We start from the raw sequence: 6,279 nt of genomic DNA, 5'->3' as shown, positions 1-6,279 counted from the left end.
GCTAAGCTCATGTCACATCGATCGCCAAGCTTTTTGGCGCAAAATCTCGGGACCTCTGGCCTTTGGGCCCTCTGCATGAGTCGCGTCTAACAGCCGAAATATATAGTATCCATTCCTAAACACAGCGCAATTTAACCCTTCCTTTATAATATTAAAAATAGATAAAGAAATCTCTTATTATATTGTGTTTGAAAACAAATGATTCCTTCAAAGATTTCCTGTTTGCTTGTGGGCGATTTTTGGCATGCCCTCTATAAAGACAGCATACCTTTTGGCGCTCTACCACACAACCAGTCCTCCCGTTTCTTGCTAGTTAAACTAGCGAGTGACATATATGGATTCGTGTGGTCTTAGTATCTTAGATCCGCCATCGCGGCTCGGGATGCAGTCCCATGTTTCAAGGAGTTTCATGTGGCCGAAGGAGTGTGTGGCGGAGGCGGAAGGAGAGCTGGAAGCGCCGCTAGTTGACCTGGATGGCTTCATCAGAGGCGACCAAGACTCCACCCGTCATGGCCGCCGAGCTAGTAAGGCAGGCCTGCTCGAGGCACGGCTTCTTCCAGGTGATCACCATGGAGTGGATTCGCGTCTCATCGATGAGGCCTATCAACAGCTGGACGCTTTCTTCAACCTCCCGCTTCAGAGGAAATTAAGCATTCCCAAGACTGCTGGGGCGATGTGGGGCTATTCTGGTGCTCATGCTCATCGTTTTTCCCGCAACCTGCCTTGGAAGGAGGCCCTCTCTTTCCCCTTCCACCGAACTGATGCCTCAGAGCCTGTGGTCTCTGACTTCTTCACTTCCAACATAGGACAAGATCTCCAACATGCTGGGTACGTAAGACCAACTCTAAACTTAGTAATCAGCCAAAAGTAGCGTGACTTTAATTTTGTATTAGAGCAGCCTTTATTTATATAAACAAATGGGGAGACAGGAAGGTATTTCAGGAGTACTGTGAAGGAGTGAAGGAGCTAGGGTTGAGGCTGATGGAGCTGCTGGGAATAAGCCTGGGGGGTGGAGCGGCGGCATTACAGGGAGTTCTTTTGAAGACGGAGAGTGTATAATGAGATGCAACTACTATCCGCCATGCCAGCAGCCGGGTCTGGTGCTTGGCACGGGACCGCATTGCGACCCAACTGCCTTAACAATACTTATCAGGATCATGTCGGAGGCCTCGACGTTTTCGCAGATAACAAGTGGCAGAGGGTTCCTCCTCGTCCTCAAGCTTTCGTTGTCAATATTGGCGATACTTTTTCGGTAAATTCCTTCTTCCTCTTTCTTTCCCATTCTTCATACATTCAACCTCAGATTTGGAGTAGTGCCCACCGCTTCCCCTTAAATTTTCCCACTTCTCAAATATTTTTTTTGTTTCTTTTTTAATCATTAAATTTTAGAACAAAATAGTTGATATTTTATAAGTTAAAAAATGTGCAGTTTTCAATTTTTTTTTATGATTTTTAAAAAATATTTTAAAATTGGCCTAATTTCGTTATAATTTAGATACAAACGCTTTTAAGAAGTTGGGAAAATTTAGGGTGTTTTGGTGTGAGGGATTTGGAAGGGAGGGGAAGGATTTTAATCATTTCCCTCTCCTCCAAAATTGAAAGGATTTGAAAGGAAATGACAATATTTTACCATGTTGTGACTATTATACCTATATTTTGTCATATTGTGACCATTATGCCCATATCTTAAAAAAATAAGGGTAAAATTGTCCATGTGAAAATATTTTTCCCTCCCCTCCCCTCATGAACCAAACAAGATAATATTAAAACTTCTTCCCTCCCCTTTATTTTTATAAATTCCAATAAGGTAATATTAAAATCTTTCACACCCTCCTTCTCTCCTTTTCCTCCATTAAAATTCCTTCCCTTCCTTTCCTTTCATTGAACCAAACAGACGCTTAGAGAATAGCAGGGTAGGGGCAACAAAAGCCCAAATCCTCCGACGTCTCCCTTTGTCTTGGTTCATCAGTCAAAGCATGGTTTTTTCTTGGTTTTTTTTCCTTCTCCATTTTTCGCGCGGTGTCTTGCGTACGACAGATTGAAAAATGAAAAGCAAAGTTTTACGGTATATTTAAACAAAAAGGATTTGAAGCTAATGTTTTAGACGTTGTACAAATATGTTATTTCGGAATTTGTGAATCTGCGTCGTACTCCTCTGATCCTAAATATAAAATCTATTTATATATATTTACATTACAAAATGGGTCTTATATTTAGAATCGGAAGAGTATGTAATTTCTACAGGCCCAACTATTTTTATGGAACACTAAAACATAATCACTTTAACATTTTCAGGGGAAGCTTTTGCATTCTTTTTTTTTTTGTAGTATATTAATTAAAGAATTGCGTGTGCTTCAATCTGTCGTGCTAGATAGAAAGACCTGGGCTTATGCCATAAATTACACGGTTAAAATATAATTGGTAGAAGTAAGCCGATCAGACGATCGTTTTAAAATTTTTAACCCCTTTGTGCGAAACCTTTTCAGAATGTTTTGTTTTGATAGTATATCTTTTAAACATATTATCATTTCAAAATTTGTTTAAAAGCCCATGTTTGAGGTTTTTAAAGTTAAATTGATATGCTACGTATATTTTTCATAATCCCGCAAAATTTTGTCAGGCCCTTTTTTTTCAGGAAAAAATGTGTCGATATTGTTTAATTTAGTCCTAATCATGAAATCTTCGTTGATATGCCATTCTTAGATCCTATTTGTTTACATTGATAATTTATGTATACCTAATACTGTGTTTTTACCCTGATCACTTAATCTAATGAATGATGATATCACATTTGAATGACTCAGTTTACTCTATTACACACACACCACTCACACATGTATATTACTCTCCTCCGGTCCTAATTATAAAACCCAATTGACTTATTTGAGGAGATTAAGGAAGTAAGTTAAGTTGGTTATTTATAATAAATAAGTGTTGTTATTCCTAAAATATCCTTGCTAATTAAGTATATTGGTTAAAACTATCATTATTAGAAGGATTATCTTGGAAAAAATACATAAATATAAGAGACAAAATGGATTGGTGTCTTATAATTAGGACCAAATAAAAAGTCAAATGGAGTCTTATAATAAGGACCGAGGAGTATTTTCACAACATAAATCTGACACTTATTCAAAATGTCAAAACCGGCCAGACAAAATTAATCATGTTAATTAATGATGTAATTCAAAGTCAGATGATGATTTAATAATTATATTTGAAACTAATTTAATAGTAGAATTAGTTAAGACACGAGAATCCACGGGAATCTGACCTTTCATTTAAACACACACACACACACACACAAAAGGGAAACAGAATTAAGGAACCCACAAGAGTAAACCTCTTGCAATCATTTGTGGTCGCACCAGCTTATCCCCAACCTTTTCTACATCTCTGGCGCAGATTAATTTATTGTTTTGTGTCTAAATGTATATATATTTATAGAGAGAGAGAGAGAGTATAAGTGAAGTGGTTGTTGAATGATACTGAAATATTTTCAAACAGAAAGATGTACAGTGATTTGTAGAGTTGCTCATCAGTAGAGAAAAGCTAGGACGTGCATTATGGTGTGGGGGGTCAAAATTTGAGAGTCATCAAGTATTCCAAAAGAAATGAGGAGAGGACAGTGAACAATTGATAGAATGGATTTGATGGAGAGGACATTTATAATGATTATGGAGAAGGAAAAGGGTTACTACATGCCATGCGTGTGTGTGAGTGTGTGTATGCGTGTGTGAAGTGAAGTGAAGTGAAGTTATTAATTATTAGCATTAGACGCATTAGAAGTTGTTGGTTGTGCAGGCACTATCAAACGGGAGATACAAGAGCTGCGTACACAGGGCTGTGGTGAAGAGGTACCGGGAGAGGAGGTCCATGCATTTTTTGTGTGCCCCCAAACCAGACAAAGTTGTGAGAGCCCCCCAGGATTTGGTGCTCAGGGACGGCTCCAGGCTGTACCCTGACTTCACATGGTCATTATACCTTCTCTTCACTCAGTCCTTCCACAGAGCCGACCACTCCACTCTCCACCACTTCATTCCCTGGCTCCTCTCCTCCAAACCCACCGCTTAGCCCTTCATTTAATTTCCTGCTTCCCCTCTTCTCTATGTTATGTCAGCTAGGAAGCATATATATATGCTTGTAATATTTGTTTTATTAGACCCGTATTAATATGAATCTTCATTCATCTTTGCGTCTGTCATGCTTGTTGATGAAACTATAATATCATCACGATGTTCATTTCAGCTTAAACGTGGAAGGCTTTGAAAATATGGCTTACCAGAATATTAAAAGGATGATACATAAGAGTAGAAAAGGATGAACAAGAAATTAAGGAACCATATTTCACAGTTCATATATAAAGCTTTCAATCCCTTTCAATCAGATTTTCACCCCATGTTGAGGGTCCCTGCGAGCGTGGATGGAATTGAGGAAAATTAGCCAAGACCAAGACAAAATATAAGTAAATATATAACAGCCCTGGCAAAAGGTTTGTCGTATGCTTGGGTGCAAGAAGGTGGGGAATGAGGACAAGGAAAAAGACGAAGAAACACAAACTGTTTCGCAAGCCACCAATTTTCATGAAAGTTAGATGGGGTGGGGTACTACCTCAAATGCACCAGAGTTGCATATATATATGAACTTCATTATGCATGCACCAGTGCTTTGTTTCACAGTTAAAATTAAAAAGAAGAGGCAGCTATAGAGGCATCGCCGATTTGATGAGGCTTTTCTGGCCTCGTCTGTGCAGCCCCTTCCGGGTGCCAATGGAGAGGACAAAGTTCTGTTTATCATGTGAACAATCAAGAATTTGGTAAGTAAAGCCTAAGGTATATGCAGCTCCCTTCCGTACACTGGAGATCCAAACAAAGGATCAGAAGTAGGGAAAACTTACACGAGAGGATAGGAAACTTGGATGGAAATGAAGGGCCGGGGTGGAGTCCTTATACAGGCCAAATTAACAGGGGGGCCATATTGAGCGATTGGAAAAGGTTGATGTTCTCTGTCTCTTGTTTGAGTGCCAAACAAATCTATTGGATCATGTGGTGGCCTTTAATTAGGTGAAAAGTATTGCTTTCATTCACCCATGCGAGTCCAGAGATCTGGACAAATTCCAATATTGGGCCCCTTCCACCAACATTTGCCAGTCTCTGCCTTAACTATTTTTCTTCCCCTTCTCATCAGGTTTTGGTTTCCCAGAAGATGAAAAATTGTCATATGGTATCCGAGAAAATGGCTGGGCCAAAATATCCAAAACGTACCCCATATTTCAATCAGCGCAGAGAACGCAGGCAGGATTTTAATTAGCCTGTCTTAGCTGCTATTTATTCACTAATCATACTGCATGACACCGTGTAAAGATGCTCTTCCCTGTTTTGCCGATTCACCTGGAGAACGAATAACTTCATTTTTATTGACCGTGCATTAATTATTCGGTCATCAATTTTCTCTGCCTTTTCCAGGCAAGGTCTTGTCATTTACTTATGCAAATTATTTTTTGCTGCCCCAGTTCTTCATATGCTCTCTCTTTTTCTTTTTTAAAATCTAAACTAAGTAGAAAATCTCTGTTTTCTATTCTCTTTTCTGTTTTCCTGCATGTGTAGTTCATTTTCACTGCCCTGATTGTCTCCGTTCTGATTTGATATATTTCTCTTTCACTTAAATTGTATGCCCTCTCTTGTCTCAGAGTTGAATTGTTTTCACTCCGGAAAAATACTCTCTTGGACCTGATTGAGGATGTTATATAATAAGATCCAAATTCAGTGATGGTCGAGCTATGAAAAGGTAATCAGGCCCAAACGATCCTTTGAGCTTATTAGTTTTTGCGGTCACCCTCTCCTTTTCAGAAAACTAACAGCGTTTTAAATTTTTCTATAAAAGCTTGATAAGCATTGCTCTTGATTGATGCAGAGACACAATTAATGCCATGCAGAGACAGTTATTTCCATGAATGGGATATATCATATCCCCCAAGGGAGAGTATATATTCTTTGTGGGGCTAATATTCTCATACACGAGACAATAAAGTAATATTTCTTCTAGTCTTTTATTACATTATTACAGGCTACTTTTGTTTTTTTTTCCTTCTTGGGTATTTTATTATAGGTTACTTTCAATTATGTTGCATTGATTAAGGAATGTAACAAAAAGTAATATATGTTTTAAATTTTTTTCCAAAAATTACTTGTATTATTTTTCAAGTTTTCCTTTTAATTAAAGTAAAAAAAAAATTGTCATGACCTTTCTTAAGGAGACAAAATCAGTTAAAAAAAAAAA

General features: G+C 38.3%; 1 pseudogene; it reads left to right on the top strand.

Annotated features, from left to right (window-relative positions):
- Nucleotides 1-334: 334 nt before the first annotated feature.
- LOC114750059 (gibberellin 20 oxidase 2-like) lies at nt 335-4,074 on the top strand (annotated as a pseudogene).
- The last annotated feature ends 2,205 nt before the right edge of the window (nt 4,075-6,279 follow it).

This window comes from Neltuma alba, unplaced genomic scaffold (assembly GCF_004799145.2).
Source record: "Neltuma alba isolate B1F8T4 unplaced genomic scaffold, ASM479914v2 tig00006308_pilon, whole genome shotgun sequence".
NCBI classification, from domain to species: domain Eukaryota; kingdom Viridiplantae; phylum Streptophyta; class Magnoliopsida; order Fabales; family Fabaceae; genus Neltuma; species Neltuma alba.
This window is presented reverse-complemented; position numbering and strand designations above follow the sequence as displayed.